The 25,249-nt window shown below is 39.1% G+C and overlaps 1 protein-coding gene across 2 annotated transcripts in view; it reads right to left on the minus strand.

Moving 5' to 3' along the window:
* LOC133747078 (zinc finger protein 717-like) overlaps positions 1-25,249 on the minus strand; it is a 380,365-nt gene that overhangs the window by 281,345 nt on the left and 73,771 nt on the right. The window contains exon 7 of one of the 2 annotated variants that reach the window (XR_009864270.1): positions 11,674-11,791. The exons of the other annotated variant lie outside the window; for it this stretch is intronic. The gene's annotated coding sequence lies outside the window, so the exon portion shown is untranslated. The remainder of the gene's footprint in view (positions 1-11,673; positions 11,792-25,249) is intronic. 2 annotated transcript variants of the gene reach the window in all.

Below are 25,249 nucleotides of genomic sequence, written 5' to 3' on the forward strand. Positions count from 1 at the left end.
AATGATGTGAAACTCCACTGTACTGGAAGAATTAATATACTGCTTTAGAAATGTACCTGAGCTAATTGAGGCATTGGGTGCATAGAAACCACCGTAATTCCTGTGACATTTTGAAGTGAATTTAATATTTTTGAAAATGCTTCTTCAAAAACCAGTGTTATATTTTTCAAATCAACACAAAGCACAATGATTACTCTAAACTTAGTATTTTCAAATTCACATATTTAAAGTCATGTGAGCTGCAACTTCCCTGTCAAAATTACTGCTTGCCAAATTTATACCTGTTTCCTCAGCTGTAATTTTTGATATTAGAATTTTTAAATTTCTGTAAAGTAGATTTTGTAGAATGTAATGTGTTCACTGCCTTTGTGAAGCGGTATATAATTGTATAATTTCTGTGTGTAAACTTGGCTTAGGCATTCAATAAAGTATTCATATAAAGTAATAAATATTAATGCTATAAAGTATTGGAGTACATTTTTTATCAAAACATGAGAACACCTTTTTTTTAGTTTCAGATACCTGAAGCACACAGATAAACTTATAGAACTGATGCAAATAATTCCTGACACTATACCATATGCTTTTGGGCTGTTTGGAGGGAAACCACAAAATTTTGCATGTTATCAAGTAAAATTGCTATGACTAAAAATACCAGAATGATTTGGATCCATAAAAGTTTGTAGGATAATATACTACTGACTAACTTGACTGTCAAATTCACAGCAGCTAGATAATATATTTATTAATATGTCTTATATATCTTATAGTTGAAATAAAAACTGAATAATGAGTTGCTGTACTCAAGAGGGAAGAAAAAACAAACTAAATTTTTCAAAAATTTTTTTGCAAAATGTTAAGATGAGGCTAATTTTAAATGTGTCATCCATTTTGTAGTGACCTATTAATTTTATCAAGGGATATTTTGCCAATAGGAACAAATTTTAAACATTCTAAGTTTAGAAATTCTTGAAATTTTCTTTAGAATATTTATGAAATTATTGTCAATAAACCTAGTCTTTAAGATCCTGTGACCTTTTGATATATTTTTTTTATTCTGCCATGGACCATTTGCAAACAAGTCAATTTAGTTTTGTTGGTTATTAGTTGAAGATTTAACATCACGACTTTTGAGGTCTGTGGTTTTATTTGTAAACTTGCAATGAATTGTTTTTGCAAGGGCAAATGTATTTCTTTATTAAATAAAGTACAATAATGGTGAATGTACCAAAATGACATCACTTAAGTCTATGAGAAATCCTGCATTTTACTCTATAGTTAATAGTTTTACTATTTATTAGATATTCATGTTGATCATAGATCAAAGTTGTTTCTGTTTATACAGATAATTGTAGAATGCTAATGGAGTATCTTTAGGATAGGTGGAATACTTCTGTAGTTAAATTGGGAAACCTTGTTCAGCTGGTTTTAGGTACTGATGACAATTTGAAGTAAAGTTCCACAGGTATGTATAGGTGCACTTAACGTGGACTTTGCTTAATGAAATTGTCAGTTCCAATTTATTTGTGAATTTTAAAAAGGCAAATTTTAAGCAGGAGGGTGGCCATGGAAGTCGGAATCCGCTAAGGAGTGTGTAACAACTCACCTGCCAAATCAACTAGCCCTGAAAATGGATGGCGCTGGAGCGTCGGACCCATACCCGGCCATCGCTGGCAGTCCGCAGAGCTAGAAAGAGAGTGGAGGGAGCCGCGGGGCACCCCCGCGGGTCCCTGGCCACCCCCTACTGTGGATGCTACTCTGCGTCGAGTAGGAGGGCCCGAGTAGGAGGGCCGCTGCGGTGAGCCTTGAAGACTAGGGCATGGGCCTAGGTGGAGCCCCGCAGGTGCAGATCTTGGTGGTAGTAGCAAATTGGATTTTGAGACTTCTTGGCATTCTTGAAGCATTCAAAAAATCAAAGTTTCAAACGATCTGGACTCTAAAATTTCCAGTAAATCCTGGACTTTGGTTTTTCCAGTTTGGGCCTATGTCTCTCATCTTATAGAGACACCGACTAATCAGGCTATTTGGATTATATTTGAAGTACTGTCAAGATGTGACGTGGTACTAAATTTTAAGTTTCTAGAATGAAAATGCTATTAATACAAATGTTTGAGAAATAAAAAGTCTAATGATCTTGTGTTACTAGACATGATAGTTATCTTAATGAGAAAGCCCCAGAGGCCCAAAGGGTTAAATACTTGTAAAATCCTGCAGGTGCTTTCAAAAATACTGTGAAGTAAGCAAGTGCCTCTTGTTTGTTGATGAGTTTATAATTTTAAACATGGCAACTTAAAGTCTTTTGTCATCCACAGTTATATATGATTTGCTGCTCATAAAACTAAAGCATTGTTGGTTCTGTGTTTAGCTATCCTCCTATAGGTTCCTATGGACTTTTTCCAGCCACTTCTATTGTATTCAGTACTTTGGGATGGCTCTGTAAACAGATGAAGCCAATAATGTATTAACAGTACCAACTGAGAGAAAGTATGGTTAACTGAGGTTACTAAAAACAAAAAGCAATTCAAATCAGTTGGCAATCTACAAAAAGAGTTAAAGATTTTAAAAGCTAGTATTAAAATTGCTATATTGGTCTATTATGTTATGTTATATGTGTGTACATATTGTATGTCCACATGGGGAAATTTTATTAAGAGTTTTATTTTAAATGGCTTATAGATAAGATTGTCCATAAATTTAAGCTGCTAAAATCAATCAAGGATACATTTTAATTCGTGTGACCTGAATCTGTGTATCATATGTTTTAAACTTGTTGGTAGAAAGAAACTAAAAACATTTTATATGGTTGTGCTTAAGTTTACTGGTTAAACAAACTACACCATGTTAGATATTTAAGAGGTGTTTTCAAATACATGATTCTTAAAATTTATACAAGGCATCGGATCTTCTGGTAAATGTTTTCTTAAGTTGTTATCTAATGGTTGAAACTGTTTGCTAACTATTCATGTGATATTGCTATTGTCAGCAAGCGATCTAGGACTTGCTCCCTCATTTCTCTATTCTAAGCTCAACTTGTTCTTTCATTTCTCTATTCTCCTCAAGGTAGGAAACTAATTCTATTATGAAGGAATCTGTAGGATGCACAATTTAATCTTTAGACCTTATAAAAGAGATGGCTAACATTTTTCTGTAATAGCATAGCCAAAATAAGAGCTTAAATAATAATCTCATAGCTAGATTTACTTCGCCATCAGCGAAGTATACAGTAAGTAGAAAAAACCTCCCTTTCAGACCAAAGGGAAAGAAAGTTTTAAAGTGAGAACATAATTTTCCTCATGGGCATTGTCTACCTTAGAAAAACTACTACAGAACATGCCTGTGACTATAGACTTGTAGTTGAGGCCACAGAAGATTAGAGATGGGACTTAGGCACTTCCTTGACTTGCATCCTCTGGTCTGCTTTAATAAAACCAGGAGGAAAAGAAAGCTCGGCATCAGAAGCAATGGGTGGCAGGCCTATTAATGGCTGATCTGTACAGTGATCTGCCCTCAAGGAGACCCAACAGGCCAGTCCACTGCAGTGGCTTTCAATGTGGTAAGCCTGGGCTTCAGCAGAAGTCAGCTTGTGAAGAGCCCTGGCAGCTCTGCCAAGAGTTGGATCACTGGATATGGACCTGCCCTGGAGTCGAAGGATGCCCAGGTCAGAGCCACAGATCTTATTGGCTCTAAGCTGAAAAGCCCTTCACTCAGCCCAACTTCCAAAGTGACCACTGCAGCTGAGGGTATGGCCAAGTAGGGTCATGAACATTGCAGGCAGGACTGTAAATTTCTTGTTAGAGATGCCCCCTGCCTTGACATGGCCAGCTCTCCTCCCAGGCCAGCCAAGTAATGAAAGTCAACAGAGTGCCTTCCCCTAGGATGTTCACACCTCCTTTAGGATGTACCCCCATGTGAAGAGATAGATAGGTCTGGGCCTCTTAACTTACAAGGCCTAAAGCCCACCAGATTATTATCAAGCCCCTTCTGTCAGGTTCTATTTGCCTCTCAATCAGAAAACTCAATTGTAGCTTAGACAGCACCTTTCTTAGCTCCTCTAATAATGATTCTGTCCTTTGTTCTAGACCCTGTCTAGCGTACTTGGGCCTCATTCCTTTGTAATCATAACCTCTACTCTACCTCCAATGGCTCTACTCCCAACCTGTGTGTACTGATGGTCCTCTTCCCCACTTAATACTGTATAATTGTTCAGACCTGGTTAATGCCACTCTTAGGATCATTGGTTACTATCCTCACTCTGTCTTTTATGACCTTGTCTAAATATGATCAGAGTCGGGGAACTTGGAAGGCTTCCATAGCCTTGGCAACTCATGACGACAGCCTAGGGTGGTTACTGGCGCCATAAACTAGAGTGTCAATTTGTTGGGTCAACAACAGGAGCCACTGTGCACTTGCTCCTCATGTGGGATCTCTGTCCTTAATGTGTTGTACATTTTGATTTAATGCCAGAACTAGTACTCAAACAGTATGTTTCACTTTGTGTTTCTGTGTGGGTGCAAACCTTTGAAATCTTTACTTAATGTATACTAAATTGATCTTCTGTATATAAAGAGAATTGAAAATGAATCTTGATGTGAATGGAAGGGGAGAGGAAGCAGGAGAGGGGAGGGTTGCGGGTGGGAGGGAAGTTATGGGAGGGGGAAGCCATTGTAATCTATAAGCTGTACATTGGAAATTTATATTCATTAAATAAAAGTTTAAAAAAAAATCATAGATTCCAAACAGGCAGTGTTAGGTGAAGTAAATGATTTCAACAAGGATATTTTTATAAGGGTCATGCAGAATTACATGTATGTCAGTTTAATTGATGTCATTAAAACATTTTCTAGTTTGAGCATGAAAAGCAATACTTCAGAGAAAGTATTTTAACTGCAACAGTTGTCTTATAAAAATGTTAAATATAGAAATTATTTCATATTTAAATCATAATGCTTTTTGCATTTGTGACTGGTGTTCTATTTTGTAATTGTGAGAAATTTTCTTGGGGAGGGAAAATTGGAATGTGATTCCCTTTTTAGAAATTGAAGATTTTTGTGAAATTATTTTGCATTACCATTTACAATCAGACCTTGATCCTTGGTTTTGAAATCACTTATATTTGATTCAAAAAATTACAGTGTAAGATATTTTACACACATTCATTTTACAATTTTAAAATAGCACTTTATCTAATGCCTGTTTGAGACAATGCTCATTGTTCACATTGTTGATAGTGAAATGTCATGTTGATTTATAAGGATACTGACCATTTGTTTTCATGTGGATAATTTTAGTGCATTGCTCACCCAGTACATTTCTTAAACTTGAACATTTTACTGTTCTTTTCCCTTCTGATTAGGTAATCACTTGGAAAATTCAACTGTTCATATCTTTTCATTAGGATTGTTAAACCATGGGTAGAACAAGTTAGAAGTTTTTAAGATGCGTCTTTTAGGGGTGGGGGAAATGTTGTGCTTTTTTTTTTTTTGCAAGGATATGTTTGTAATGTATTTCATAATTAGAATATCCAATACAGATAAACTGACTTGAATTGTTTTGAGAAATTTTGCCCTGTGTTGTGTGTTTTACGTACATATTTGCAGTTGGATTTTTTCCAACAGAAAGTGGTTTCACTACTGGCACATTAATAAGCAGCAATAGGTTTTTATTCCAACTCCAAGCACTGTGGTTGAGTAACATCACCTCAATTTTTTATTATCCTTAAAGATATTGCATTTTCATATTCTTTTTTTATAAAGGATTAATGCTGCTGTAAATACAGGTTTTTTAATTTTTTAATTTCATTCCACCACCATCAGATGCAGTTCCCTATTTGGTTTAATGAAGGGATATATAAGCTTTCTAATGGTGTCTTCAGAAATTTACAAAATGTAAATACTGGTTTGATTGGTCTTTAAGATGTGTTTAACTGTGAAACTATTTAACAAATAGTGTGGATGTTATTTGTCATCCAGTATTAAGTTCTTTGATTTTTGTGTTTAAAAAAATAGGAAAGAGGGAAACTGCAGCTTTCATTACAGACTCCTTGATTGGTAAGCTCTCCAAGTGACAAGTTCCAGCAAACTGAGTTTTGCCTTTGGATAGCGGATCTGGAGCATTTCTCTCAGGCTTTAATTTGCTAAAGCTGTGCACATATGTAAAAAAAAAAAGGTTATTTTGGCCGGCACCGTGGCTCACTAGGCTAATCCTCCACCTTGCGGCGCCGGCACACCGGGTTCTAGTCCCAGTCGAGGCACTGGATTCTGTCCCGGTTGCCCCTCTTCCAGGCCAGCTCTGTGCTGTGGCCAGGGAGTGCAGTGTAGGATGGCCCAAGTGCTTGGGCCCTGCACCCAATGGGAGACCAGAATAGGCACCTGGCTCCTGCCTTTGGATCAGCGTGGTGCGCCGGCCATGGTGGCCATTGGAGGGTGAACCAACGGCAAAGGAAGACCTTTCTCTCTGTCTCTCTCTCTCTCTGACTGTCCACTCTGCCTGTCAAAAAATTAAAAAAAAAGAAAAAAAAAGGTTATTTTAGGGGAGATGTAGGTGTAGAATTATGCTCTTAATGTTTAAAAGAAGGCTAGCATTGTTTGCACAAAAAGTTTGTCTTTCCCTCCCCCAAATAGTAATGAAATTACTTCTGTTGAGTAAACTTTTTATGTCATCTTATAATAAAAGCTGAAAAAAATCCCTTTGTTCCTATTTATAAAAAATGCTTTTCTATATGTACCCTTGATAACAGATTTTGAAGAAATCATGTAAGATGATAAAAGCATTTGAATGATACAGTAGATGTAATAAAAATTCAGTTTAAAAGAACGTTTGTTTTTACATTAAATGTTTATTTGAAATCAAATGATTTTGTACATAAAATTCAACAATATAAAATTTGTAAAAAAAAAAAAAAAAGACAACAATGGAAGGCTGGCGCCATGGCTCACTAGGCTAATCCTTCACCTGCGGCACCAGTACTCCGAGTTCTAGTCCTGATTCCAGTGCGGGTCTGTCCTGGTTGCTCCTCTTCCAGTCCAGCTCTATGCTGTGGCCTGGGAAGGCAGTGAAGGATGGCCCAAGTGCTTGGGCCCTGCACCTGCATGGGAGACCAGGAGAAGCACCTGGCTCCTGGCTTTGGATTGGTGCAGCGCACCGGCCATAGTGGCCATTTGGGGGGTGAACCAACGAAAGGAAGACCTTTCTCTCTGTGTCTCTCTCTCTCATTGTCTAACTCTGCCTGCCAAAAAATAAATAAATAAATAAATAAATGACAATGATGGTAACAATGAGAATACAAGAATCATACCCAGAATCAAGAGACACTTTTCCTCAATAGTTAATTGTCCCCTTCCTCCTTTCCTAATCTCATTTAAATTAACTGAAATTCTTAAAAAACATTTTTCAATTAATCAAGAAACAAGTAGCATAAGTGCAATATTTCTTATTACTGCTACAATCATGGAGTGATATTTATAATATGCACTAGATATAGAAAGAATCTTGGATTATACTCAGTACTATGATTTCTTTATGGTTTTCTTTTTTTAAATTTATTTGAAAGACAGTTACAGAGAGAAGTAAAGACAGAGAGAGTCTTCCATCCACTCCCCAATTGGCTGCAATGGCTGGAGCTGTGCCGATCAGGAGCCAGGAACTTCTTCCAGGTCTCCCATGGGTGCAGGGGCCCAAGGACTTGGGCCATCTTCTACTGCTTTCCCAGGCCACAGAAGAGAGCTGGATCAGAAGAGGAGCATCCAGCACTAGAACTGACACCCATATGGGATGCTGGCGCTTCAGTCCAGGGCTTTAACCCACTGTGCCACAGTGCCAGCCCCTATCACTTTCTATTTCTATACATTGGACCCAACAGACAAGAGGTCATGCAATGTGCCTGCAAAAGATCAACTGCAGTGTTCTCGTTGCAATAAGAAAGAATCCAGGTATTCTCATTTATTTAGCATTTATGTTACCACTTATAACAACTTGATGTGAAAAAGAATGAATCACAGAAATTGTATAATTTTTTATCTACAATAACCAGTCACCTAAAAATGAATATAAACAATAGAAGACTTTGATAAATTACTGGGTTAAATGTTAGTGTACACATACAGCCACACACAGAGATAGCATTTTCATAAAAAACATAGCACACAGCTATATATATATATATATATATATATATATATATATATATATATGTGTGTGTGTGTGTGTGTGTGTGTGTGTGTGTATGTAATGTGAAATACATTTGGTGGGTTTATAAAAATAAAATGCCTAAAAAAATCTAGTAAGAAGAACATAGCAGAAACGTGGGTATATAAATAAGTATACTATAAGTATATTCATTCATTTCAACTGGTCAAGCTCATTCTAAAGATCATGCAGCAAGCTTCCACATATTAGTGGGATCATGCAGTATTTTTATGTGCCTGGGTTGTTTCACTTAACACAATGACCTCCAGTTCAATCATTGTTGCTGATGACAAGATTGCACCACTTTTTTTTTTTTTTTTTTTTTTTTTTGGACAGGCAGAGTGGACAGTGAGAGAGAGAGACAGAGAGAAAGGTCTTCCTTTGCCGTTGGTTCACCCTCCAATGGCTGCCGCGGCCAGCGCACTGTGGCTGGCACATTGTGGCCAGCGCACCACACTGATCCAAAGGCAGGAGCCAGGTGCTTCTCCTGGTCTCCCATTGGGTGCAGGGCTGAAGCACTTGGGCCATCCTCCACTGCTCTCCCGGGCCACGGCAGAGAGCTAGCCTGGAAGAGGGGCAACCGGGACAGAATCTGGCGCCCCGACCAGGACTAGAATTTCCTAATGCTCCTGGGAAAGCAGCAGAAGGTGGCTCAAGGGCTTGGGTTGATCTCTTGCACCCACCCGGGAGATCTGTAAGAAGCTCCAGGCTCCTGGCTTCAGCCTCACCCAAGCCCATCCATTGCAGGAATTTGGGCAATGAACCAGTGTCCCTCTCTCTCTCCCTCTCTCTCTCTCCTCTCTACTGCTCTCTCCATAATTCTGCCTTTAATATGTGTATACATACATACATATATATATATATATATATAAACATTTTTATAGTCTGTCAATGAGTAGAACAACATAACTGGTTAGGAGAGGGATGGAAATGATATGAATTCTGCCTTTGATAATGTGACTCAACATCAGTGGAGAAACAGCTTGTGTTTTATTTTTCTTAAAAAAAGCATGTATTCGAGATACTTACAAAGACAGAGGGAGAGGAGAAATCATCCATCTGATGGTTCACTTCTCAGATGGCCACAGTGCCCAGTGCTAGTTCGGGTCAAAGGCAGAAGCCAGGAGCTTCATCTGGGTCTCACACATTGGTGGCTGGGGCCCAAACACTTGGACCAACATCCACTGCTTTTCACAGGCCATCAGCAGAGTGCTGGGACAGAAGTTGAACAGCCAGGACATGAATTGGCACCCATATGGAATGCCAGCATCACAGGTGGAAACTTTACCTGCTAATGCCCCAACACCAACCCCAGGCTTGTGGTTCCCTAACATCTTATTTCCCCTGCTAAATAATGTGCCACTGGGGCTGGTGCTGTGGCATAGTGCCTCTGCCTGCAATGCTGGCATCCAATATGGGTGCCAGTTCATGTCCTGGGTGTTCCTCTTCTGACCCAGCTCTCTGATTTTGCTTGGAAAAGCAGTTATAGATGGCCTAAATGCTCGGGCTCCTCCACCCGTGCGGGAGTCCTGGGAGAAGCTGCTGGTTCCTGGCTTTGGATCAGCCCAGCTCTGCCTGTTATGGCCATTTGGGGAGTGAACCAGTGGATTGAAGACCTTTCTCTTTGTCTCTCCCACTCTGTGTCTGTAACTCTACCTCTTGAATAAATAAATAAATCTTAAAAATGTTTACATGCCACTCCCAGTTATATGCTGAGGCAGTGGCTGAGGTCTATTCAATACTTTGCCTTGAACAATTGTTGCAAATACCAGTACATTTCCCCTTGGAAGAACCCTAGGTTACAGAAAAGTACAGACTTCTTTTAGCCAGTTAACTTCAAATAAGTTGATAGGCCCTTTGCCTTTTCTATTTTTAAACCTCAGCAAAAGGCATTAGCATTTCATCCAATTTATATTCCACTGTAGTTATATTTTTATTTTTATATTTCTTTTACATTTTAATTATTATTTCAATTTTTAAAAGATTTTATTATATTATTTATTTGAGAGGCAGAGTTAGAGGGAGGGTGAGACAGAGGAATGTCTTCCATCTGCTGCTTCACTCCTCAAATGGCCCCAACAGCCAGAGCTAAGCTGATCCAAAGGCAGGAGCCAGGAGTTTCTTCCTGGTCTCCCACATGGGATCAGGGGCCCAAAAACATGGGTCATCTGTTACTGCTTTCCCAGGCCACAGCAGAGAGATGGATTGGAAGAGGAGCAACTGGGACAAAAACCGGTGCCCAAATGGGATTATGGTGCCACAGGTGGAAGCTTGGCCTATGATGCCACCATGCTGGCCCCAATTTTTATTATTTAAAATGCATAATAATCTTGGGAATTCTCTAATAGGCCATCAAATCATAAGGAACAGAGCCTTTTTGAGTCTGTTCCTAGGGTCAGTTTAACAGTTTTTTGGACAAGGATCTAATGAAGGAACTAGAATTTCTAGATTGATTTTATTGCTCCTGTAATCAAAGGTGAAAAAAAAAAAGGAAACTTGGAAAATGCATCAATGACTCAAGTAAGACAGAGAGGTGCCCCTCTCTAGGATAAAGGATATTTGCATGGATAACTGGGCATCTGAGTAACCAGAGTTCAGAGAACACCCTTGGAATGAGAAATGATTGAATTTTGGAGACGGATTGAGTGGTTATAAGAAGGGCCATAAGGGAAGATTTAGAAGTCAAGAAACAAGGGGCCGGTGCTGTGGTGTAGCAAGTAAAGCCGCCTGCAGTGCCGGCTTCCCATATGGATGTTGGTTCAAGTCCCAGCCACTTCACTTCTGATTCAGCTCTCTGCTATGGCCTGGGAAAGCAGTAGAGGATGGCCCAAGTCCTTGGGTCCCTGCACCTGTGTGGGAGACCTGGAAGAGGCTCTTGGCTCCTGTCTTCAGATCGGCCTAGCTCTAGCCATTGCAGTCACCTGGGGAGTGAACCACTGGATGGAAGGTCGGTCTCTCTTTCTGTCTCTCTCTCTCTCTCTCTCTGCCTTTCAAATCAATAAATCTTTTATAAAGAAAGTTAGGAAGCCAAACATCTGGATAACATATTGCAAGAAGCAGAGGCTTCAGTCTCCTTGACACTGCTGCAATCATGAAGCTAAGAAATTAGAAATGGCACTGTCTGCTTCTCAGTGGCATTCTGAAAGTTTAAGATATTTGTCATTCTGTACTAGATAATACCTCACATTGTATTTACATTTAAAAGGTAAGAAGTGTGTATTGTCTCAATCTGTTTCACTAAACATCAGCAACAATATGTCAAGTGAAGCTTGGATTGAGTTTCCACCTACTGCTGTAGCCTCACCTGGGCAGTTTGCAACATTTAAGGAGTGAACCAGTGCTGGAAATTCTGTTTCCACTTCTTCTATTTCTGTCTGTCTTCATCTCAGATAAAACAGAATTGATTAAATACTATTTAATAGGAAACCAAATTAAACAAAACAATGTCAGTCTTCTTATTTTAAATTTTTTATGTATTTGTTTACTTACTTGAAATTCAGTAACAGAGAGGGAGGAAAATAGAGACATTCTGGTTGCTTATATGATGGGCAGAGATTCAAATATTTGAGCTATTTCCTTTTGTTTTCCCAGGCACATTAGCAGAACCCTGAAACAGAAGCAGAGCAGCAAGGACTTAACTGGAACTCTGATATGGGATGCTGATGTTGTAAATGGCAGCTTAATCCATTGCACCACACGAGCCCTGAGTGTCAATATTTTGATCTCCTTTGTGATATATAAAACATGTTTAACATGAAAATAATTAAGTTAGTAACTAATTTCTTTCTCGATAAAATTAAAAATTATATGTAGAAATCATAGAATTAAAAGGTAAAATCAAATCAAGAAGAACACGCCCAGTGACAAATGACTCAAATATCACCATTGTGAATATTAATTGCCTCCACCTTTCTAAGAAGAAATTTGGCAATATGTAAGATGAAACTTACAAATGGTATTAGCTTTCAGGGTAGGCATTTGGCATAGCAATTAAGACATGGGTTTGGATTCCTGCATCCCATACACAGTGGCTGGATTGAGGTCTCAGCTCCAGTTTGAATTGCAGTTTCCTGCTAATATGCACCTTGGGAGCATGAAGTGATGCTTTCAGGAACTGGATTCATGCGACACATGTAGGAGAACTGAGCTACCAATTCCCAGCTTTGTCTTTATCCACACTGGGCATTGTGGGAAAGAGAACCAGATGAAGCTCTCTCTGCCTTCCAAATAAAAATTTAAAAATAGTATATGCTTTGAACCATTAATACAACTTACATTTGAGTATGTATATTTGAGTGTATATATTTGAGTAAATATATGAATAAATGTATATATTTGAGTATACATATATTTATTTGTATATATATAGATATTTTCAGTTCCAGAAGTTATTACTGTAGAATATCACAAGTATATATATATAATCTAAAATATCAAATATTAGAATATTAAATATCCAGGATTAACTTGTAAATAATCTTTTTTAAAGATTTATTTATTTTAATTGAAAGAGTTACATAGAGAGAAAAGGAGGCAGAGAGAGAGAGAGAGAGAGAGGGAGAGGGAGAGAAGGAGAGAGAGGGAGAGAGAGAGAGAGAGGTCTTCCATCTGTTGGTTCACTCCCCAGATGGCCGCAACTACCAGAGCTGGGCTGATCCAAAGCCAGGAGTCGGGAGCCTATTTCAGGTCTCCCACGTGGGTGCAGGGGCCCAAGGACTTGGGACATCTTCCACTGCCTTCCCAGGCCATAGCAGAAAGCTGGATCAGAAGTAGAGCAGCTGGGTCTTGTACTGGCGCCCATACGGGATGCTGGCACTGCAGGCAGAGGCTTTACCCACTACGCCACAGCGCCGGTCCCTGTAAATAATCTTAGCCTGTTCAATGAGAAGTTTAAGCTCTTCATAGCATGTGGGTTTTAATTAATTTTTTTACCTTAGATTTATTTAATACTAAGAAAAAAATTGGGGGGCTGGTGCCATGGCATAGTGCTGCAGTGCTGAGATCCCATATGGGTGTCAGTTCAAGTTCTAGCCACTCCATTTCTGATTCAGCTTTCTGCTATAGCTTGGGAAAGCTTTGAAGGATGGCTCAAGTCCTTGGAACCCTGGACCCATGTGGGAGGCCTGGACAAATCCCCAGGCTTCTGGCTTCAGATTGGTCCAGTTCTGGCCATTGTGGCTATTTGGGGAATGAACCAGTAGATGGAAGATCTCTCTCTCTCTCTCTCTCTCTCTCTCTCTCTCTCTCTCTCTCTGCCTCTGTGTACCTCTGCCTTTCAAATAAATAAATAAATAAATCTTAAAAAGGAAAAAGTTGGGGCCAGCACCATGGCTCACTTGGCTAATCCTCTGCCTGCAGCTCCAGCATCCCATATGGGCACTGGGTTCTAGTCCCAAGTTGCTCCTCTTCCAGTCCAGCTCTCTGCTGTGCCCCGGGAAGGCAGGGGAGGATAGCCCTGGTGATTGGGCACCTGCACCCGTGTGGGAGACCAGGAGGAAGCACCTGGTTCTTGGCTTTGGATCGGCACAGTGTGCCAGCCGTAGCAACCATTTGGGGGGTGAACAAACAGAAGGAAGACATTTCTCTCCATCTCTCTCTCTCACTGTCTAATTCTACCTGTCAAATAAGTAAAAAGAAAAAAGAAAAAGAAAAAAAGGAAAAAATCTCATAGTCCACCACAGTTTTCTTTTTTTTTATTTAGTAAATATACATTTCCAAGGTACAGTTTATGGATTACATTGGCTCCCCCCCATAATTTCCCTCCCACTAGCACCCCTTCCATCTCCTGCTCCCTCTCCCATTCTATTCACATCAAGATTCATTTTCAATTATCTTTATATACAGAAGATCAATTCAGTATATATTAAGTAAAGATTTCATCAGTTTGCACCCACACAGAAACACAAAGTGTAAAAATACTGTTTCTTTTTTTATCTTGTATTTAATGAATATAAATTTCCAAAGTACAGCTGATGGATTGCAATGGCTTCCCCCCCATAACTTCCCTCCCACCCACAACCCTCCCCTTTCCCACTTGCTCTCCCCTTCCATTCACATCGATTCATTTTCAATTCTCTCCACATACAGAAAATCAGTTTAGTATAAATAAAGATTTCAACAGTTTGCCCCACATAGCAACACAAAGTGAAAAAAATACTGTTGGAGTACTAGTTATAGCATTAAATAACAGTGTACAGCACATTAATGACAGTGATCCTGCATGATATTTTTAAAAAAAATTTGATTAATTTTCTATGTAATTTCCAATTTAACACCAAGTTTTTTTTTTCATGTTCTATTATCTTTATATACAGGAGATCGATTCAGTATATACTAAGTAAAGATTTCATCAGTTTGCACCCACACATAAATACAAAGTGTAAAAATACTGTTTCAGTACTAGATATATCATTACTTCACATTGGACAACCCATTAAGGACAGATCCCACATGGGATGTAAGTACACAGTGACTCTTGATGTTGATTTAACAATTTAACACTCTTGTTTATGTCATCAGTAATCTCCCTAGGCTCTAGTCATGAGTTGCCGAGGCTATGGAAGCCTTTAGGGTTCCCTGATTTCGATCTTATTCCGACAGGGTCATAGTCAAAGTGGAAGTTCGCTCCTCCCTTCAGAGAAAGGTACCTCCTACCTTGATGGCCCCGTTCTTTCCACTGGGATCACACTCACTGAGATCCTTCATTTAGGTCTTCTTCTTCTTCTTTTTTTTTCCAGAGTGTCTTGGCTTTCCATGTCTAAAATACTCTCATAGGCTCTTCAGCCAGATCTGAATGCCTTAAGGGCTGATTCTGAGGCCAGAGTGCTATTTAGGACATCTGCCATTCTATGAGTCTGCTATGTCTCCCCCTTCCCATGTTGGATACTTCTCTCCCTTTTTGGTTTTATCAGTTAGTATTATCAGACATTAGTCTTGTTTGTGTGATCCCTTTGACTCTTAGATCTATCAATGTGATCAATTGTGAACTGAAATTGATCACTTGGACTAGTGAGATGGCATTGGTACATGCCACCTTGATGGGATTGTATTGGAATCCCCTGGCATGTTTCTAACTCCACCATTTGGGGTAAGTCCGATTGAGCATGTTCCAAATTGTACATCTCCTCCATCTTTTATTCACAGATCCATCTCTTTTATATTAAAGCACTAGCACAGCTGTTGATTGTGCCTACTCTTAAAATCTTTCAGTAAAATGTAAGTACGTGATGAACACTTTATAAAGTTGTAACTGACAGGGATGCAGTAGTGACGAAATGCTACTACCACTGTTGTTTTAATGTAAAGTAGAAAGCAGGCAAATACCATTGCTTTTTGAGTGCTTTTTTAACTTTGTAACAATGAGTTAATACAGCTTTAAAAGAAATTACCCTCCATTACAGTCTGTAGTATCACCTACATGATATATGAAAAATGATTCAGATTTCAGTTTCAGAATTACCTGATTGCTTCCAAATAGGTGCTAAGCAAACCAATCCCCAATCTATCATTGGACTTTGGACTTGCACCTCATGTTTAATATGAATATTTATTTCCACATGTCCCTCTTTTTTCTTATCCTTCCTCTAGTTCTATTATTTCAGATATGTGATGTCACCTTTCCATATTATTGCCTTTCCATCATGAATGAATGCTTAATTATGAACAGTGGTTACTTTGTAGAGCTCACAGGCAGCATGAGTGTGGAGGTGAGTCTGTCAGAGGGCCGTATGTCTTAGTGTCATTTAAATACAGCTGTGTATAGTGTAATTTTGTTTTGCACATAGTTTGTTGCCCTGAATGGTTTTTTTTTTACCAAGTCATCTTTCTTGTATTTGTGGTCCAGAGCACAAGTTTCTCTTTTAAATACAGTGTAATTCACTTTATTTTACAACACTAAATCCGCTTTAAACTTCCAGTGCATTGGTGGGAGTGGAGACTGCTCCAGCCATCTTCGCAGTTTGGTTAAAGCAGCTCCTTCTGCTTCTGTTTTAAGCTTCAGCTTAAAGTTAGCGGGTGGGTGCCACTTGTGGTATTTAACATTCTGATGTTAGGGTGATGATTGTACCAAATGCTGAGTTGTTTTATTGCTAGATGTAGTTAGTTGACTTTATGTAATATTCTTCCTTTTCTCAAACTGACTTTAAACACAAAGTTTTATCATTTTCATTGTATTTGTATTTATTACAGACTGTTTTAGCTTTGATATTCTTTGTATTTTCACTCTGTTGTTACATGAGCTTTATCAATAACATCTGTATAAATGGTTTTTAAAAATTAACTATTGTATGTGCCCATGCCGAAATTGAGCAATAAAATGAATGCTGTTTGCACTGTCACAGCATCATTTTGGATAGGCCCAGCTCTGGCTGTTGTGGCCATTTAAGGAGTGAACCAGTGGATGGAAGACCTCTCTCTCTGTCTCTCCCTCTCACTGTCTGGAGCTCTACCTGTCAAATAAATAAATAAAAATCTTTAAAGAAAAAGATTTCCTCTTGATCAATATGAGTTTACAATACAACTGGGGTTATATATCGCTCAAATCTTAACCATCACCACAAAGGTGGGTATATCTTATTAGAATCAAGGAAAAAGAAAAACTGAAAGATACCTTACAAATACATCAACAGGAAAAGGAATTTTTGATAGTCTAGGGATACATACATTTCTGTGATCAGATTCTGAAAAAAAAAAAAAAAACACACCAGAACAGCTACCAGCGCCAGGCATACCCTTTCCATATAGATCAAATAGATGCACTTGATGGTATGGAGACAGGTGTGGGTACCAATGTGAATGCATTGATTTGATAGAGCTTAGATGGAAACTATTGAGTAAAAGCTTCTTGGAAATAGATTTTAAATGCAACACGAAGATTTCACTGTCCATATTTGTCCAAAGCTGCCAAGTAAATGCTGAATTCTTTATCACAAAGGTGTTTGTGACAAGCTTTATGGATTTAAACATACTCCAATACTTCCCTAAAATCATTCCAAGGGTAACATCACAAAATATGGTATAAAATGATTATTTGATGAGAAGTTGAAACTCTCGGTTTTAATCAAACTAATCTCATTTATTATTAAATCTGATCTATTATTAAAAATAACCTCTAACATTAAAATATAATGCTCTTCGTGGCAAGATGGCGGAATAGGAAGGTAGCACACTATTAGTCCGGGGGAGAGACACTTTAATAAAAGTGGAGATACTGCAGGGTCAAGGAAGAGTAGGGGAAGAAACAGCAGAGGAAACTCTTCTGGAACTAGTGATTCACAGTGGACCTGCGTGGAGAGCGTGGGAGCCCAAGTTCGGGACACCAGTGGCAGAATCAACACACCAGCGCTGGAATGCGAGGTGAGCTGAACATCAATAGCCCGAGATACCAGCAGGAAAGTGGAAAGAGGAGACTAGAGGGAACGAGGCTTGAAACTCCGTGGGGAAAAGTTCACCAGGCTAACTAGAAGAGAGAGAGAGGAAAAAAAAATGTGACCGATACAGACACAAGTTTCTCTCTCTCTGCTCACCTCTCAAAGGTGAGCAAGACAAAGAGCAGGCACCATTTTGGACATACGTCATAAGCAGGGCGACCTCAGGTCTGCACCGGCCCTGAGCCTAGCAGAAAAACCTGACTCTGGGGGGAGGGGTGAATAACAGGAGATTAGCATCTAACTTGGCAACCCAGTGGGAGACTGCAGGAGAATTGGAGCCCACACTGAGGGCAGCAGAGATTCCCTGTGTGGTCCTTGGGAAAGAGCTTCCAATCTCTGGCTCCTGTGGGTATATCATTTGCCTGCTAACTACCTCCAATTACATTCAGCTGTGTGGAATTACTTCCCTTTTGAATCAAAAAAAGAAAGAAAGAAAGAAAGATTTACCATGCCTAACCTGGGAGTGTCATCTTTGGCACACCCTCAACCCTGAGGGACCAAACACAGCTCTCAGTCCACACTCATCTCAAGCCTCTAAGGATCCACCAAAAGCAGACAGTCCACTTAATATAGAGCCATAGTGTAACAATAAAAACACCACAGTGAAGAAACCAAATATCTCCAACATGCCAAACAACAAACACAAAAACCGAAGTAACAAGAACAAGGAAGATACTATGACGCCCCCAAATGAAAAAGACACCCCAGTTCAAGATTATAAAGATGATGAGATAGAAGAAATGAAAGAAGCAGATCTCAAAAAATTGATAAGAACATTAAGAAGTTCTCAAAAACAAATTCTTGAACTACAGAAATCCTTAATGGACAAGATAGAAAATCTCTCTCGTGAAAATGAAATATTAAGGAGGAATCAAAATGAAATGAAACAACTAGTGGAACAAGAAACTGTGATAGTGACGAGAAATCATAATGAAATGAAGAATTCAATAGATCAAATGACAAACACATTAGAGAGCCTTAAAAACAGAATGGGCGAAGCAGAAGAGAGAATATCAGACTTAGAAGACAGAGAACAGGAAAGGAAACAGGCAAACCAAAGAAAAGAAGAAGAAATCAGAAATCTAAAAAATATTGTCGGGAATCTACAGGATACTATTAAAAAAACCCAACATTCGAGTTCTAGGAGTTCCTGAAGGCATGGAGAGGGAGATAGGATTAGAAGGCATTTTCAGTGAGATACTAGCAGAAAATTTCCCAGGTTTGGAGAAGGATAGAGGCATCTTAGTACAGGAAGTTTATAGAACCCCTAATAAACATGATCAAAAGAGATCCTCACCACGACACATCGTAATCAAACTCACCACAGTGAAACATAAAGAAAAGATCCTAAAATGTACAAGAGAGAAACGTCAGATTACTCTTAGAGGATCTCCAATTAGACTCACAGCAGACTTCTCATCAGAAACCCTACAAGCTAGAAGGGAATGGCGAGACATAGCCCAGGTACTAAGAGAGAAAAACAGCCAGCCCAGAAATATTATATCCTGCAAAGCTCTCATTTGTGAATGAAGGTGAAATTAAGACTTTTCATAGCAAACAGAAACTGAAAGAATTTGTCGCCACTCATCCTGCCCTGCAAAAGATGCTTAAAGATGTGTTACACACAGAAACACAGAAACATGGTCACCAATATGAAAGAAGGTAAAGGAAGGAAACCTCACAGCAAAAGATCACAGGAAGCTCAATTTCTCTTTGACATAGAATTAAACTCTGATGCTCTGTTAAAGCAATGTGTTAAAGTAATCTATTATGTTCTCTTGATGTCTGTTAAATTCTAATTGTTCAAAAACAGCTGAATTTTTATTAAGAGCTATGGGTTATTTAAATATGTGCTTATTTTCAAAGATTTGAATAATCACCTTGTAACAATGATCAAATTTGGTCTATGTTATGTCATGATTTTAAGGAATCTTATTTCAACCAGATGTTTTGGATTTTGAGCCTTCTTGGCATTCTTGACAGGCATTCAAAAAATCAAAGTTTCAAACAATCTGGTCTCTAAAATTTCCAGTAAATCCTGGACTTTGGTTTTTCCAGTTTGGGCCCAAATGAAAAAATCAAAGGACCTATGTCTCTCATCTTATAGAGACACCGACTAATCAGGCTATTTGGATTATATTAGAAGTACTGTCAAGATGTGATGTGGTACCAAACTTTAAGTTTCTATAATGAAAATGCTATTAATACAAATGTTTGAGAAATAAAAAGTCTAATGATCTTGTGTTACTAGACATGATAGTTATCTTAATGAGAAAGCCCCAGAGGCCCAAAGGGTTAAATACTTGTAAAATCCTACAGGTGCTTTCAAAAATACAGTGAAGTAAGCAAGTGCCTCTTGTTTGTTGATGAGTTTATAATTTTAAACATGGCAACTTAAAGTCTTTTGTCATCCACAGTTATATATGATTTGCTGCTCATAAAACCAAAGCATTGTTGGTTCTGTGTTTAGCTATCCTCCTATAGGTTCCTATGGACTTTTTCCAGCCACTTCTATTGTATTCAGTACTTTGGGATGGCTCTGTAAACAGATGAAGCCAATAATTTATTAACAGTACCAACTGAGAGAAAGTATGGTTAACTGAGGTTACTAAAAACAAAAAGCAATTCAAATCAATTGGCAATCTACAAAAAGAGTTAAAGATTTTAAAAGCTATTATTAAAATTGCTATATTGGTCTATTATGCTATGTTATATGTGTGTACATATTGTATGTCCACATGGGGAAATTTTATTAAGAGTTTTATTTTAAATGGCTTATAGATAAGATTGTCCATAAATTTAAGCTGCTAAAATGAAACAAGGTACATTTTAATTTGTGTGACCTGAATCTGTGTATCATATGTTTTAAACGTGTTGGTAGAAAGAAACTAAAAACATTTTAGATGGTTGTGCTTAAGTTTACTAGTTAAACAAACTACACCATGTTAGATATTTAAGAGGTGTTTTCAAATACATGATTCTTTTTTTTTTATTTATTTTTTTATTTTTGACAGGCAGAGTGGACAGTGAGAGAGAGAGAGAGACAGAGAGAAAGGTCTTCCTTTTGCCGTTGGTTCACCCTCCAATGGCCGCCGCGGTAGGAGCCAGGTGCTTCTCCTGGTCTCCCATGGGGTGCAGGGCCCAAGCACTTGGGCCATCCTCCACTGCACTCCCTGGCCATAGCAGAGAGCTGGCCTGGAAGAGGGGCAACCGGGACAGGATTGGTGCCCCGACTGGGACTAGAACCCGGTGTGCCAGCGCCGCAAGGCGGAGGATTAGCCTAGTGAGCCGCGGCGCCGGCCTCAAATACATGATTCTTAAAATTTATAGAAGGCATCGGATCTTCTGGTAAATGTTTTCTTAAGTTGTTATCTAATGGTTGAAACTGCTAACTATTCATGTGATATTGCTATTGTCAGCAAGCGATCTAGGACTTGCTCCCTCATTTCTGTATTCTAAGCCCAACTTGTTCTTTCATTTCTCTATTGTCTTCCAGGTAGGAAAGCATCCTCTGGTCTGCTTTAACAAAAACCAAGAAAAGAAAAGAAAGCTAGGCATCAGAAGCAATGGGTGGCAGGCCTATTAATGGCTGATCTGTACAGTGATCTGCCCTCAAGGAGACCCAACAGGCCAGTCCACTGCAGTGGCTTTCAATGTGGGAAGCCTGGGCTTCAGCAGAAGTCAGCTTGTGAAGAGCCCTGGCAGCTCTGCCAAGAGTTGGATCACTGGATATGGACCTGCCCTGGAGTCGAAGGATGCCCAGGTCAGAGCCACAGATCTTATTGGCTCTAAGCTGAAAAGCCCTTCACTCAGCCCAACTTCCAAAGTGACCACTGCAGCTGAGGGTATGGCCAAGTAGGGTCAGGAACATTGCAGGCAGGACTGTAAATTTCTTGTTAGAGATGCCCCCTGCCTTTATCTGGCCAGCTCTCCTCCCAGGCCAGCCAAGTAATGAAAGTCAACAGAGTGCCTTCCCCTAGGATGTTCACACCTCCCTTAGGATGTACCCCATGTGAAAAGATAGATAGGTCTGGGCCTCTTAACTTACTAGGCCTAAAGCCCACCAGATTATTATCAAGCCCCTTCTATCAGGTTCTATTTGCCTCTCAATCAGAAAACTTAATTGTAGCTTAGACAGCACCTTTCTTAGCTCCTCTAATAATGATTCTGTCCTTTGTTCTAGACCCTGTCTAGCGCACTTGGGCCTCATTCCTTTGTAATCATAACCTCTACTCTACCTCCAATGGCTCTACTCCCAACCTGTGTGTACTGATGGTCCTCTTCCCCACTTAATACTGTATAATTGTTCAGACCTGGTTAATGCCACTCTTAGGATCATTGGTTACTATCCTCACTCTGTCTTTTATGACCTTGTCTAAATATGATCAGAGTCGGGGAACTTGGAAGGCTTCCATAGCCTTGGCAACTCATGACGACAGCCTAGGGTGGTTACTGGCGCCATAAACTAGAGTGTCAATTTGTTGGGTCAATAACAGGAGTCACTGTGCACTTGCTCCTCATGTGGGATCTCTGTCCTTAATGTGCTGTACATTTTGATTTAATGCTATAACTAGTACTCAAACAGTATGTTTCACTTTGTGTTTCTATGTGGGTGCAAACTGTTGAAATCTTTATACTAAATTGATCTTCTGTATATAAAGAGAATTGAAAATGAATCTTGATGCAAATGGAAGGGGAGAGGGAGCGGGAGAGGGGAGGGTTGCGGGTGGGAGGGAAGTTATGGGAGGGGGAAGCCATTGTAATCCATAAGGTGTATACTGGAAATTTATATTCATTAAATAAAAGTTAAAAAAAAATAATGCTTTTCAAGGGCTTTAAGTTCTGTTTGAATTCATAGGCTGACAACCTTTGTTTTAACTTGTTGACAAGTCTGAGAGTTTGGATGCATAGGACACGCAAACACATACACACAGAAAACATGCAAATGCTGTTTGAGAAAAAATCATAGTATTTTAATTTGATAAAGGACAATCAAACTCAGTAAGAGGAAATAAATAAAATTAACTGATTAGAAGTGGTACTGTTGATTTCTGCTGTGTTTGGGGTACCCATGCATTTTGTGCTGATATATAATTTCAAACAATATATGAGTACAAAATAAAAAACTAAAATCAGCTTCCCTGACAACTTACCCCAATTTTTCACCCATGATTGAATAAATATGCATCTCTTTTTCTTAAATCATTAGCAACTTTATTTTTGAAACTGAGTCTTAAAAAACATTTAATTATTTAAAAGAGTCCAGAGAGAACGTGGGAGACAGATCTTCTATCTGCTGGTTCACTCCCCAGATTTCTCCAATGGCCAGGAGCTTCATCTCGGTCTCCTATAACGGTGGTACGGGACCAAACAACTTGGATAATCTTTTGCTGCTTTACCTATGTTATTAGCATGGGGCTGGAAAAGAAGTGGAGCAGCCAGGACTCGAACTGGCAACCATATTGGATGCTAGGATCACAGGCAGCAGCTTAGCTATCCATACCATGCATCTTATTGCATTGTATATATATGTAAAAATATATTTTTGTCAGTAAATCTTGATTGATAATATGAACATCAAGCAGGAAGGATCAGTGGGAGAGAACAAAAAAAAATACTGTTATTAATGAGAAAAAGAGTCCTTAGTTCAAATATAAGTAGCAATTCATTGTAGGCTATCTGTTGGTACTCATTCTCAGGTTAAGACTATTTCCTTAGATATATATTTCCTTATATAACTACATTTGGTTTCTCTTACTGTGACTGTATGTGTAATTTAATTTTCATACTTTTGATTCACATATTTTTAGATTATATGGCTTGTCACTATGTTCTTAGAATCAAGTAAACAAATATTAAATATCTATTATTAAACCAAATTATTCATATTATCTTTTTCCTTGATGTATTATTTTTATGTGGAACTATTTTGGTAGATATTTTTACATTGTTAAGTATGAGTAGTTTTGTCTATTTACAGCCTTATTTGATTTTGACTTCAGGCAATGCAAATGCACACAAAATGAGTTGAGAATTATTAGTTTTTCTTCCAATTTCTTTTTAGTAGGTATTTATAATTACTATTTTAATTAGTAGGCAATCTAGACAAATATCCACATTTCTTTCCTCATATTTATATAAGTATTGAGTTAAATATACTTATTCAATACATTGACTGAAACTACTGACACTCTCTTCCATTATTTTATTTGTTTTGCATAGAATTAGTGTTGTGGGGCCTCCACCTGTGACACTAACATCCCTTAAGGAAAACTGTTTGAGTCCTGGCTGCTCCACTTTCTTTTCTGAGAGAGGGGAGGCAGAGAGAGAGAGAGGTCTTCCATCCAATGGTTCACTCCCCAGATGGTCGCAACGGACAGAGCTGCACCAATCCGAAGCCAGGAGCCAGGAGCTTCTTCCAGGTCTCCCACACAGGTGCAGGGGCCCAAGGACTTGGGCCATCTTCTACTGCTTTCCCAGGCAATAGCAGAAAGCTGTATTGGAAGAGGAGCAGCCAGGACTAGAACCGGTGCCCATATGGGATGCCAGCACTTCAGGTCAAGGTGTTAACCCACTGTGCCACAGTGCCAGCCCCATGGCTGCTCCAATTTCAATCCAGTTCCCTGCTAATGTGCCTAGGAAAGAACTGCTTGGGCCCCTGAACTCACATGGGAGAACTGGAAGAAGCTCTTGGTTTCAGTCTGGCACTGCTCTGGCTGTTGCAGCCATTTGGGGATTGAACCAGTAGATGGCTGGTCTCTCTGTCTCCCCTCACTCTGTAAATCTGTCCTTCAAATAAGTTAAAATAAATATTTTAAAAAATTAGTGACATGGAGGCCAATGCTGTGGTGTAGCAAATAAAGCCACTGCCTGCAGTGCCGGCATCCCATAGGGGTACTGGTTTGAGTCCCGCCTGCTCCACTTCCAATCCAATTCTCTGCTTATGGCCTGGGAAAGCAGTAGAGGATGGCCTAAGTCCTTGGGTCCCTGCACCCATGTGGGAGAACCCGAAGAAGCTCCTGGCTCCTGGCTGTGGATCAGCTCAGCTTCGGCCATTGAGGCCACCTGGGGAGTGAACCAGCAGATGAAAGACCTCTCTCTCTCTCTCTCTCTCTCTCTCTCTGCCTCTGTGTCTCTGTGATTCAGTCTTTCAAATAAATAAATAAATCTTTAAAAAAAGAGAAATATTTGAGAATGAGTCTTCCCTCTGCTTCTGATCTAGCCTCCTGCTAATGTGTACCCTAGGAGACATCAAATGATGGCTCAAGTGCCTGGCTCCCCTGCCACCCATTAAGAAACCTGGACAGAGTACCTACCTTCTGGCTTTAACCTACCCCAACCCTCATTATTACAAGCATTTGGGGAGTGAACTAAATGATTGAAGATATTTCTATCTGTGATTATACACTTCAAATAAAAATAAGTAAATACACCTTAAAAAGAAATCAGTGTCTCTCTGAAAAGTGTATTACTCCATCCTATCAGATGGTGCTATGAAATGCAACTATATAGACCAAACCATGGATATATACATTCTCATATTTATCTCATATTTATATATATGAGATATATACATATCTCATATTTATCTTATATATGTATAAGATATATGTATATATCTTATACATATCTCATAT

The sequence above is a fragment of the Lepus europaeus genome, chromosome 18 (genome assembly GCF_033115175.1).
Source record: "Lepus europaeus isolate LE1 chromosome 18, mLepTim1.pri, whole genome shotgun sequence".
NCBI lineage: Eukaryota > Metazoa > Chordata > Mammalia > Lagomorpha > Leporidae > Lepus > Lepus europaeus.